The 12454-nt window shown below is 37.6% G+C and overlaps 1 protein-coding gene across 1 annotated transcript in view; it reads right to left on the bottom strand.

Moving 5' to 3' along the window:
- The window catches only part of LOC123870282 (LIM domain transcription factor LMO4), a 253622-nt gene that overhangs the window by 219600 nt on the left and 21568 nt on the right, over positions 1 to 12454 (bottom strand). The gene's annotated exons all lie outside the window — the stretch shown is intronic.

Genomic DNA, 12454 nt, shown 5'->3' with positions numbered 1-12454 from the left:
AAGTGTAAATTAAAAATTTATAACACCCCCGACGATCCAAAGTATCTCTGTTCTCTTGTATCTGAGTTTTCCAAAACATCATTTTCAAATAAATAATTATGTATTTAGGCAACGTCCATCTTGACAGCTTGACATTTGTCTATTGACATAGTATTATCAACCTAACGGTTATCTAACCTTCTTTTCTACAAGAAAACTAGAAAAGAGCTGATAACTCTTAAACGGCTGAACCAATTTTTTTAGATTATAGCTAAGAACACTCTCGATCAAGCCACCTTTCAAACAAAAAAAACTAAATTAAAATCGGTTCATTCGTTTAAGCGCTACGATGCCACAGACAGATACACAGATACACAGATACACAGATACACAGATACACAGATACACAGACACACAGATACACAGATACACACGTCAAACTTATAACACCCCTCTTTTTGGGTCGGGGGTTAAAAATGACTTGTAGTGACCGCCTGACTGACTGCATTGATATGCACAGGGCATTATTCTATTCCTGAGAGGGTTAAATAGCGGATGAAAGTTCGTATGAAAGTCCGTCAATTTTTAAGTTATGTATTCTATGAAAATTGGTATTTGTGCTTTAAATAAAAAATGAAATGAAATGATCAAGGATATTTAGAAATTTTACCCCGAAAGGGGTTTAAATAGGGATGAAATTTTTCATGAAAGCCCGTCATTTTTCAAATTAAATCCATGCAAATTATCTTTTAGTCGAAAATAAAAAGTACGTGTTTCAGGATTTGGCAATTCCAACCCCTTACCGATTTTTCGGAGCGGATAGGTACAGACTCTGAAACTGAGACTAAAGTATAGGTATATGTATATGATAAAAATAATACCTATGTCCTAACTCTCGTTACAAAAGGCTAATCTAAACTTTGCGAAACCTTTTATCAAGCCCACATAGGTATTGCTAAGGAGGGATAGATTATTAGGGTAAGTAGGTAGGCTCATTGTTTATCCTTACCACGTTCATAATCACGCGGTTTTCGGGGTTGGTATTAAGGCCACTGCGTCGACATTGTCCCATTAACACAATTTTATGCCCGCCATATTAAAATAATAAAAACTTATGCCTCTCTTAATTAAATAATTTAGCGACGGCCTGAGCGGAGATATGTAAATTGTTTTAGGGGATAGATCAAACAACCCTTTTTTATGACTTTAATATGCGGTTGGTGAGGCGGGCGGGGGCGGGGGGGAAGGCCGTGAGACAGGGGCACGGGCGGGGGAGTTAAGTTATGAAATATTTAATAACGGCGCACACGATTCCATTTGAATTACTTTCGAGGAAATGACGACGCCTTAGGCCCGTGGTACACCGGGCTAATGAGTCGGTCCGAGATTTACAATGACCGTAAGAATTAGATTTTTATTACCTTACATTGTTATTTGCTAATATCATTCCTTGATGCTCGCGACTTACTTAGTTTGTGTGTATTTAGTTTTTTTTTAATTTCGTGGGAAATCTTTAATTTTACGAAATAAAAATTGCCTATGACTGCCCGAGTCTATGTGCCAGATATCGTCAAAACCAGTTAAACAACTGGGCCGTCAAAAGATAACAGACTTTCGTCTTTCACAATATTATAATATTATAATGGATTTATGTAACAGACTGGCACAGTTGTTATGAGATCAGGTAAGACATGAAAATCTAACTAAGTGATAGCAAATTACTACTTAATGTTTTTTTCTCGAAGCCAATCATATTAGTTTTAATCCTATTACTATAAAGGGATTATTGTCTAGATTTTTAATTCAGGATAAAATTTAGATTTAGAATTCCCTATAGATATATTGTAGCTATATAGAGAGGCATATTTGCCAAGAGAATAATCTCTTAAAATAAAGATAATTAAAAAAATGTTAGCAAAAGTGTCGTCTTTTGCTCCTGTTGTGCCACCGGTTTTGCGTAAGTCGCTTCACTGTCTCAAATACCGGGGGAGTGTTTTAATTAATGTTTCCCGACAAATTGCGAAAAAACCAGAGTAATGACGTCACATCGTGCATGTTCCATGTAGACATGTAACGATGCTTATTACCTTGATGGGCGCTACCAAATGCGGCTCTTTTAGCCAATGACTGCAGGAGTGAAGAGCCTTGTAAGGAATAAGGGCCTCGCGGTGGTAATAAAGTCATTATCATCCACAATTAATGCAAAAATGGTATAATTAAAAAACTTTTAAGCAACTCCCTGCGACTTTTATCTGGGTCGGGAGTTCTGAGTGATGGTTGAGCGTGTAATTTAGTCTTTTCAGATGTAATGGAACGTGCATTAACCATCTTTGATATAGTGCTTTTAGTTTGACGATGAAAGCCAATCTGGCACCAAAAATATTTAATTAAACTGTGCGCTTTTCGCAGTGTAAACGCCGTTACATATGTCAAAAGTAAACCACATCACATCTCACTAATATTATAAAGGGGAAAGTTTGTGTGTATGTGTATATGTGTGTGTGTGTGTGTGTGTATGTTTGTTACTCCTTCACGCAAAAATTACTGAACGGATTGGGCTGAAATTAAGAATGGAGATAGATTATCCCCTGGATTAGCACATAGGCAACTTTTTATCCCGGAAAATTAAAGTTTTCTTTTCTTAAGTTTTCTTATTAAAGGTTCTTAAAAAACCTGCATCCACGCTAACGAAGTCGCGGGCATCAGCTAGTTCAATAATAAAATAAACTTGTCGGATTACAGGGGGTGCCGGATTAGACAGGGGCCGGATTACCGGGGGTCCACTGTATTTATGTGCTTAGTACGTGCAGGTACATAATAAAGAGATGGTTAACGTCATCTCGTAGAAGTTAATAAAGAACGTGTCACACGTTGTCGTCGTGCATTGATGCTTTCTAGCGTTTTGTCCGTCCAAGCCTTTTAATCCTTTCATACATCGACAAAAGAAAAGAAAAGTACACAAAGATCGGACGGGTCAAACATAAAAACCACTCGCCATTACCAAACCACTAAAGCCGTGCTCAATCGGCAATAATCGATGCCTTACGAGATAATAACAAATATACATTTTTTCTTTGCACTCGCTTCGCTCTGAGAAGACCGAGAGGCGCGCTTCTCACGAATTAAATGACTAGGGTTGTCACAAATTATAAAATAATTTTTAGCCTTTGACTGCCATCTCATTTGATGGTAAGTCAAAGTAGAAGCGAGATAATTCGGAAGAGGTATGGCAATTCCATTAAATCCATACCCGTAATACGTACCAGAAATCAACCCCGGAACCTTCCACCTATAAGACCACAGCGATTGCCACTGCACCAGGTAGGTCATCAAATTGAAGTTTAAAACACCCCTACCAAATAGAATAATAATTTAGATGATAGATGTAGGATTGCAGTCAACAAAGTCTTACACAGTGAGATTTGATGTTTCCTTAGCGCCAGCAAAGTAGGTAGTGAAATAAATTATTACTACAGATAAGAAAAAATGTGTTAGCGAAAAAGCTACTATGTTTTGCAATTTATTGGAATTGTCGATAAACATTTGCTGTCTTTTTTGGTAAATTTAGGTGATATGGCAGGGTTGAAAATAGATTTAGCAATATTTAATTTAAAAAAAAAATCTTTACCGTTCATTTACTTCAGTGCACTGTGCAACACACACGGTCTGTGCCATAAATCAATAGAAAGCTTATTATCAATTAAAAACGTTGTCAAAACTCGAAGATATACTTACCTAAGACATATAAGTAAATGATTGTTTCATATTTTATTTATTGTTATTTATTGAGTATTGAGTTGAGTAGCATAGATGATGTATTAGAAACTCTATTCTTACATCCATTTTTAATTTTCTAGATGAACACAGCCCTGATCGTCACGTGCCGCTCGTTATTTCAAACCAAACATGAGTTTAAAGTGCTCCGATTTGATTTTATAAAGAATCCAGTGAATACATACCTACATAAAACACTCACATAAAAAAATAATTTCGTGCATATAATCCGGCGTTACAATAAGGAGCATAATAATATTTAAAAAAAAAAATGAAGGTACGTTCATGTAAATATTAATTTTTTTAATTTTTTCGTATTTTCGATTTTTATTTATTTTTGTTAAGGTTTCTGAAAATGATGATAAATGACAAATTGTTAACACCTTTACTACTACACGCTTCCTTGACTTGGAGTTGGATCTACCTACCTATTCAAATTCTAGCAAGAACTCTTTAAACTCAGTTTCTCATTGCCATAATCGTCCACGTAAATTATAACTTATCCTTTGAAAACTGCAAGACTCTGTCTTTTAATATACATAGATGACGAATAAACCTAGTCATTATTTTATGTTGTTCTTAGAGTATAGATAGGTACATACCTACTAATATTATAAATGCGAAAGTGTGTCTGTCTGTCTACTAGATTTTGACGAAAGGTACAGAGATAGCTAGCATCCCGGGGATGGATATGGGCTACTTTTACGAAGAGTTCTCGCGGGATTTTTAAAGGCCCATCTGTTTAACCGATTCTGATGAAATTTATTAATTGCTTCCTGTGATCCCGGAGACGATCATGACTTTTATCCCGACGATTTTTTATCCCGGAAAATCGAAGAGTTCCCACGGGATTTTAAAAACATAAATCCACGTGGACGAAGTCATAGGCATCACCTAGTTACAAATAAACTGGACCGGAATAAATCATCATTCTTGCGTATCCTGCCAATAACTCGTTTAATTCTTAGAATGATAGCTTGGGGCGGGATCACTACAATTTTTACTAAACGCTCATCACAAATTCGCATATCAACAATAGATTGTACCGACATCAGATTATCTTCATACAAATGTTGAAGACACCATTCATCTCGCGCCTTCGGGCGGAGGCGTGTACCATGAGGCCGTGAAAACCATCGCCCACCGAGTTGTAGAGCTTCTAGAGATGCAAACCCTATAATACCTATCAAGCGCCAAAACAGTGCTTACATAAAAATTATATAAAGAAACAATGAAATTAATAAATATTTAGAAGCAAACGTAGCACACAGCTTATCTCAATTACTCTTGTAGCATTGTGATATAAAGTACTATAAATGCAGACGAGTGTCGACTAATCATATTATTGACAGATGACGAGATAAAATTATCACGTCATATTCTATCAATAATAAACTGATAAGTGCATCTACGCTCCACTCCGCTCCAGTTGAAACCTTACCCTTAGGGTACTGCCATAATGTTCATCAATTAGATTGAAGCTGTTTTGTAGGATATTCTCACTTATACTAGCATACGACACCTCTCTGCCATCGGCAGATAAATCGATGGCTAATTCGTAATGGCTCATTGTTGTCTGCGTTTACAAAGAACACAACTTTCTCGTCTATTGCCTTGCACAATAGGGCATATTTGCCAATAACGTAGTATACTTGGACCTGCTGCATCCCGCGTCATACTGTACATCATACCTAGTCATACTTCATATTATTATTTGTATGTTGTTGTATGTGCATTGTACGGCGCTGGTTCTGGAAAATATTTTATCTGTATATAATAATGTATGAAGAAGTATTTCTAGTGCTTATAGCACTTAGTAGGTATTTTAACTTCGTCTATTGCTGTTGTTAACTTTTTGCCTTACACCGAGGTTAGATTTTGCACTTAATATAATTGGTTCAGTTTTTTGGTTGTTTATTTTGGACAACATCCTATGTACTCAACTTATATTCAGCAAATAAATAAATTTCATTACATTCCATTACTCTGTGAAAATTTCAACTCTCTACCTAAGGTACGAAACCCTAAAAAATGGCCCTTATTTTTAATTTCAAAATTGGTAACATAAAGTTCCAGCAAGAGAAATAATGAACAGGAATAAGACGAATTATAAGCCAGCATTACAAGATTGTAAGCACAAATATAAGGGCGTGGACATACTGCGTCGAGCGGGCACGCGTGGGCCACAAACATGGCGGCCGTAACAACTTAATAAGCGGTTGTGGGTGATTTACGCGCGCCCTCGGCGCCGGCGCACTCGCCTGCACTAATATATTTATACTAATTTATGATGGATAAACATCGATTTTGTTTAGTGGAACTGTAGATCTAGAAATTAGTCATGCCAAAATTAGTTTTCCTGACCGAAGTTCGGCCACGGCACCTAATTTCTAAGATTGAACTACACAGGAGATATTAGTGGACATGAGTGGGAGCAAAGTCAGTTCTCTATTCCCTTATTATCACTATCGCACAGATAAAGTACTGTGCATTGTCCGGTGCAAAAACTTGACCGGAGAGAAACCGGGCGCAAGACCAAGGACGTCATAGGTGCTCTCTAACATGTTGGGGTCTAACACCCTTAATTTAGAATTTCCTGATGGAAAAATCAAATAACTTTTCGGCTCGATCAGGGACTGAACTCGGAACCTAATGATCTACAGTTGAATAAACTAGTCACTAGAGTAGATTAACTAAGCAGTCAAATATTTTAACAAGTATCTTGAATCAAAACTTAAGCCAAAGGTCAGGAGTTCAGAGTTCAGCGATCTGTGATCTCGCGACCGCGATTGATATTGATCTTTACACACGCAAAAGAAATTGACCGTGATGGTCAAAAAAGCCATTATGTATTTATTGCCACATAATTGTCTCTGATTGGCCAGTTTAAATAGCGAAACATAGAATTTTGAAGTTTAAAATGTGTGCCAAGATATTGCTATCCTCTCAACTTAGCCGATAGTGGAAGCTAGTGGAAGAGTGTGGCAAATTGCGTTCATTAACATTCCAGCTGTCAGTTCAAGCTTAGTTTAGCAGTTTCAGCGTGTCATTCCAAGTTAGGTACTTGACCTTGGGCCTCAGAAGGTCAGAAGTTTGTACCGTCTAGGTACCGTCGTAAGAGTTCTATTAAATCTTTTAGTGGCTGAGAAATTAGCCTAGTCCGCGCGGGTACGGAAAGACAGTGCCATAAAATATGCCATTTCATCGCAACTTGTGAGATGTGACTAACTTCTCAATAAGTTTGAACCCTGCTAAGTTTAGTGAGTCCGACCTAATTATAATATAAAAAGAAGATACCTTAATAAACTCTGTTGCAACGCAAAACTTTAACCCAATAAATTAGACATCGTCGGTCGCAGAAAGTTCAAATGCCTCATTAGCGTCGATAAATCTGTATTAATAAAGTTGCCCCGACCACTGAATCGGATATAAATCGGCGTGCCGCTAATTACGGAGGGACCGATAAATATCCGACATTAAAGAGAGTTAGTACTCTTACCGCCAATAATGTATACTGAGGAACCACGCAATAAAGGCAAAGGATAAAAAGCTACAAATGCTGATCGAGGCATTTTGCAGTTTTCAGGTACGTGGTATAGTATCTGAACGTTTGGTATTCTTCGTAACTACTTGCAATTTGTGGATCCAGCTTCCACCTGCTGTGTGTGAGCCGGGGATCACCCCGTACACTCGCACATCATCCGCGCTATCCCGCACCGGGTTAGCGCAAGTACGCGGGGCGTACCCAACCCAATTGCCATGTCGATCTGTAGCGAAGTAGCGAACTATACATACGTTGTTGCCGATCGCTCCAGGTATTGCGGCTCTGGCGGCGTTTGCACCTTGCGTGTCTTGTGGTTGTGTGCGATCTCCTTTATACTACCTAGTGACATAGGCCATAGACCCCACTCGACGAGGCCCTACAGAGTTATGGCCCTTGGAATGGCCAAGTCGCTGAGAGTTATATTACTAGAGCGGTAATTGCCTTCTTTAGCAAAGCATGTAACTCTTTGGTAATTTAACAAAATTAAAATATTGCCTAGGTTATACAGGTTTACTTAATAATATTTATGTATTAGTTCCAAAGAAACTTGGACTGAGATCTATAAACATAATATATTTAATGTAGATATAATATGTGAGAGACATAAATATGTCTCGTTTTAACAGTATCTGAAATCTGAGCAAAGTCAAAGTAGGTACGTTCTATAAATCCCAGCAGCGTTGAGCTTAGTACTGACGAGGTTACTTTTTTGACGCCTAATGTTTGGAGTTTTCTGCTCCATGGTCAAACTCAACGCGCTGGGTCGTAACAATCAGTGTGAATCGAAAATAACCGGAAAATTTCCACAACTTGTCTAATAGCTTATTGTTGTTTGTGTTATTGCTGTTGCAGTAATTCAAAACGACAAAACTTAAGTGCTGTTTCGTGTTAAGGCTAAGGTCGCGCCAAATATTGCTAATGCTCTATGGTTATTGTTGAATAACAGTAATTTATTGGCGGAGGCGAAGTTTAAAATCTCGCACTTTCGTAATCATCTCGTTTTAGCACGCTCACACTCAATCACCGAAATTAACATAATAAGTACAAGTACGTTGGAAGAGGTGTGCATTCCAAACCTCACTTATTTCGTTGCCGATTAGAAATGCCTCACCGAGAGTACCTACCAGGAATTAAAATTAACACTTTGTACCTATCAAATGATCTTCGTGTTGACACTATTTTGGCAGATGTCTCATCACTTGCCTCCCTCAAGCTGCTCAACATTGGCGAAGTGTATTGTGCTGGGTTGGCACTACAGTAAGCCACCAATCTAGTGAAGAAGAAGAACATTTAGTCACCAGTACGCTCACTGCTGCTATTAGCGCCAACATATCAAATTGGATCAAAAACAAATCGGCAATCGCAGGTCCAGCGTACCTACTTGTATTAGTAGAAGTCAGTTCTTAAATTATACGTTATTCAGATAGAGTCGTAAAGAAATAAACATATTACTATTCATTTAATATCACCAACCAACACAAAAGAATTTGTTTGTTAGTTTGTTGGTTTTATAAAATTATTTATTTTTAAGTTATACCAACATAGTTTTTAAGAAAATATTGTACTTACTTACATTAAGTCCAAGCTTACAATGTGCTTAATTGAAATAAAAAAGTGAAATAAAAGAATAATATGTATCTATGTATGTATGTATAGCATCTATTACTCCATATTCACATGAAAATATTGGGAACCACTCAGGTGTTCAGTGGTAAAATACATCCAAAATTCTGTCTTTCGGTTTGTGCGACAGTGCGATGAGTTTTACAGGCTTACAATTTTCGGTCTACGGGTTCCAAAATAAGTATCTCGAAAATACACCTATTCATAGGAATCATATCAATAGAAATATTCAACGGTGAAAATATTCATACAACACTTCTTTTGTACAGAGTATAACAAAACACGGTGAAAATTAGTATGTCCAAAAACAAAGTACAATATCTAGGTCGTACTGAAAATTCTTACGAGATCAGTTAGTTCACCGCGGTCATCTGTTTTATCTGGTGGCAGGTGGTTTCGCTCATGTTTAACGCAAAGGATCAGCCTGACTGTTCAGTGCGGAAAAACGTGGAAAACGAGTCCCAGAGAGCCACGCGGCGCAAAACCGTGGCTTGTGGAAATACCTACAAGTCTACAAGAGACCCATGCCCAGCTGTCATCTACAGCTGCGCATGGGTCTCTTGTAGACTCTCTCTCTGATGACGATGATGATAATAGACTTTATAAGCGAGATTTTCTACCTAATTACAAAGAAATAATCCACCACGAAGTTATGGATCAATCAGTGCACGTACATAACACACCAAAAATATTTCAAAGTTCGCAGAATCGAGAATCCAATGAGAGCCTTACTCTTCAAAATCCGTTAAAAACCATATATCTAAAGAAAGCGCTCGCAGCAAACTCAATTAACACGTAACAGTTATAAAATACGATTCATCACAACAAATACATCAAGTAATAATCGGACGTGTATAATAAAGAAATGCCTATTTATTACCGGCCGGCCACGATAACGCTGGGAAAGGTATAATTACGGGTATCGGGGGGGTCATTTTCGATAATTCATAATGTATGCTAATTATGGAGGCCCTGTTGCCTCAAGACATCCTTGTTGCTGGCCCTTATCGAGTAATGGCTTGAAATATTGTGCACGATACCCAAGTATTAAGACTTTCAACTTTTGGTTAATCCACGCCTCTTTATTTATTAACCCCCGACCCAAAAAGAGGGGTGTTATAAGTTTGACGTGTGTATCTGTGTATCTGTCTATGGCATCGTAGCTCCTAAACTAATGAACCGATTTTAATTTAGTTTTTTTTTTTGGTTGAAAGGTGGCTTGATCGAGAGTGTTCTTAGCTATAATCCAAGAAAATCGGTTCAGCCGTTTGAAAGTTATCAGCTCTTTTCTAGTTACTGTAACCTTCACTTGTTTACACTTGTTATATATTTAAAGTTTTCCCGAACAAGTTCTGTCCAAAACTAAAAATAAATTTGGAATTTTGCAATAGCATGTCAAATTAGCACAACACACAGATCTAAGTCAATTTAGAAAGCTTGTTATACCAAAGTAGTTCACCTTGGTATCAAAATATAGGGAGGCACTTAAAAGTAAGCTTTTCAGCACAGATTTTTAGTTGATTGGAGCATTCATTAACCACCCTTTTAACCTGACGTAATTGTTAAATTAGGTACCTACTCTCTCATATATTCATTATCTTAGAGCCAGCAACGAGTCGCAATTAGCGGTTCAACCGTATACTTTGATACGAAAATTCCGCGCGCAAACCGTTCACAACACTTTTGTGTGTGTTTTTCACGGCTCCAACGAGCGATACTGAAAACTGAAAAGCCTGGCTCCTAATTAGACTGGAGTCGGACGTGCCAATTAATTCAAGTTTCACTCTGAAACTTTGCTGCATCAATTAATTTCATAGTTAATTAACAGGCGGACAAAACCGCGTCTAGGAAAGAAAGGCTAACGAAGCCCGCCCGCGGCCGCTTGTGCCACAATGCGCCAATTACATCAGCTTTGTTGCGTACCATCGCATCATGTGCTCCTCCGATCTGACGCGCCCTCTAACCATCGCGCGCTGTTTGCAGCTTCAATTCAATTCAATTTACATATTTATTTTTATTATTTTAATTCCTTTTATTTTTATATGCATATTCATATAGCCATAGCACTGGCTAGAGAGCCAGCGGAAAAATGATCCACATTTGCGTTTATTATTTTGACGTGTGTGAGAATTTTGTTAAATATCAATAAGAATGGCGTTTCTTTTTAGATATTTTAAGGCAGAGCCTACATTACACACAGATAGCAAAAATGGTCCAAGTTCGAGTCGGACTTGCACACGAAGAGTTCCGTACCCTACTATAACACTTTTTTCTTTTCATGGCATTTGTTATTTATTATTTGTTCTTATAGTGGCAATACGCTCTGAAAATTTCATTTCTCCACCTATTACGGTTCGTGAGATATAGCTCGCTGACAGACCGACGGACGGATGGAGGGGCGGTCGGATGGGCGGACGGACGGATGCACAGCGGAGGCTTAGTAATATGGTCCCGTTGTCACCCTCCGTTGGAACCTTATAAAATAGTTTATTTCAATCTTACATTTCTGTGAGAATGGAGTTAGAGATATTCCTACAGATATTTCTTCGCAAACTTCGAGTAGGTATAATACTTATTACTTATAACATTTCCTATAAATATCAGGAATCAGTGAGGTGTGCGGAGTGGAACACATCCCGTCATTGAGTTTGTGCGCGTGGCGCGATGCGTCTCAACAGGCTTATAGAACGTTCGCTCCACAGGTTTCAGAGTAAATTCTTGTAAGCAACGACCGAATTTTGTATCGCCTAGAACCTTGCAAATATTTCTTGCAATATTAAGGACTTATTTCACAATCTCCAGATAAACTTTATTTAGTAAATAAAGACGTTTTTGTACTGGGCATCTGTCAAAATGTCAAAATCCGTTAGATAAAGTTTCTCAGGTGATTGTGAAACTGGCCCTAAATAAACAAAATTTACATAAAAAGAAAAACTGGCTCAACGTGCTTACCTACAGTTCAAACCTTTGGGTCCCAAAACCTGAAATTAAAGAATATAAGCAGTTTCACGCAATAAGAATATAGATGTGGTATATCTTTCTTAATGCAAGCAACTATGTACCTAAGGTATAAAAAACAATTTTCAAAAATTCCTCGAATGAAACCTGCCAAATCAATAAACAAAAAAACTAAATTACTTTAAAAATTTAACCAATAAATAAAATATAATTACATTGATGACATGTAAGGATATAATTTTTTTACAATAAACTACATACTATAAGTACCTACCTAACTGCCTAACTGAAGAGAAAAAGCCTTAATAAAAAAGCTTGGCAGAGCGTAGAGCTATAGGCTTTAAAATATATATCGACTACGACTACGAAAAACGTTTAAGGCGTTCTTCTCATTTCCAACACTTCTCTTTAACAATGAAGCCTAAGCTAAGACCTCTCAAATAAAACGGCATTATCCAAGAATCGAGAACTCTTTACCGCGACGAGGCCCTCCTCCGCTAACGAGGTGATTCTGCATTACCGGACAGGTCATTAAGGGTCACTCCACTCTGCGGCGTTGCTTCAAATATTATAAAA

This window comes from Maniola jurtina, chromosome 1 (genome assembly GCF_905333055.1).
Source record: "Maniola jurtina chromosome 1, ilManJurt1.1, whole genome shotgun sequence".
Taxonomy (NCBI): domain Eukaryota; kingdom Metazoa; phylum Arthropoda; class Insecta; order Lepidoptera; family Nymphalidae; genus Maniola; species Maniola jurtina.
This window is presented reverse-complemented; position numbering and strand designations above follow the sequence as displayed.